The sequence below is a fragment of the Triticum dicoccoides genome, unplaced genomic scaffold, assembly GCF_002162155.2.
Source record: "Triticum dicoccoides isolate Atlit2015 ecotype Zavitan unplaced genomic scaffold, WEW_v2.0 scaffold13638, whole genome shotgun sequence".
Lineage (NCBI taxonomy): Eukaryota > Viridiplantae > Streptophyta > Magnoliopsida > Poales > Poaceae > Triticum > Triticum dicoccoides.
The window spans coordinates 1-953 of NW_021196479.1; the positions used below are offsets into that span (position 1 = coordinate 1).

General features: G+C 49.0%; 1 long non-coding RNA gene across 1 annotated transcript; it reads right to left on the reverse strand.

Moving 5' to 3' along the window:
* Positions 1 to 45: 45 nt before the first annotated feature.
* On the reverse strand, positions 46 to 947 carry LOC119343655. Its single transcript, XR_005166202.1, has 3 exons — positions 664 to 947; positions 493 to 566; positions 46 to 425 (listed from the first exon to the last, which is right to left on the reverse strand). It is a non-coding gene; the product is annotated as an uncharacterized LOC119343655 (long non-coding RNA).
* Positions 948 to 953: the final 6 nt, after the last annotated feature.

Below are 953 nucleotides of genomic sequence, written 5' to 3' on the forward strand. Positions count from 1 at the left end.
CCCACACAGTTCATTTGATAGATGCATTCAGCGGTAAAAGAAAAAAAGGATGTTAGCAAATTAGAGCTGCACACACACCTCCAAGGCTCCAATAGTGTTTTGGCCTGTGTAGGAAACACGAACCCCCAAACACCTCGAGCTCCTTGCCCAGTGGGGGTGGAGGCAATGGTGGCGCTTCTCATGACGCAGAGGAGGCAACGACGCGGTCGAGCGGTGCCGGCGCCGCCCCGGACTATATCAAGATTGGGCGAGACGAGGCGGCGACCAGGCGAGCAAGCACCATCATAGCGCCGTGGTTGGGGAGCAGCAGCGGTGTGCAGCGCGGGAGTACTGCAGCAGCGCGGAGGCACGGGAGAGAAGGGGGGGGGGCAAGGAGGCCGTGGCTGCCTCGTTTCCTCTTTGAGATTGAGAGAGAGAGAGAGTACCTGAGAGGAAAAGAATGTTAATGGCGAAGGATATGTATCCTGCGCAGTAAATTGTAAAAAGAAATACCCTGAAGTGAGAATTTTTGGTCGCAGTTTGCAGCTTCCTCATAAGCTTAGGCATCTTCATGCTTTACTATCACCCTGTCAAGCACAGTAATAAGCAACGTAAACATATCCTCACTGAAATTGCATCGTTGATCAAGATGACAAAACTGATTACTCAGATAACAAAACCAACCTTCAGCTGGCAATTAGCAATCTTGATGTACACAGATGAAGGTCTGTTCCTTGCAAACCAAGTTGGTAACAACACAACAGAATAAGGGGATGAGTGCTTAGACATTAAGCCATTAAACAAACTCGGAATTGCAAATCACCCTGTCAAGCACGGCATTACACCAACCAGCAGGTAGTGCTGCCACCTCCACACAAAGTTACTAATTCATCCTAAAGGAAAAATCACATCATGAGATGGAAAGGATGGAATTAAATCACTAACTCACACACTCTGCACACGGAACGGCCAAC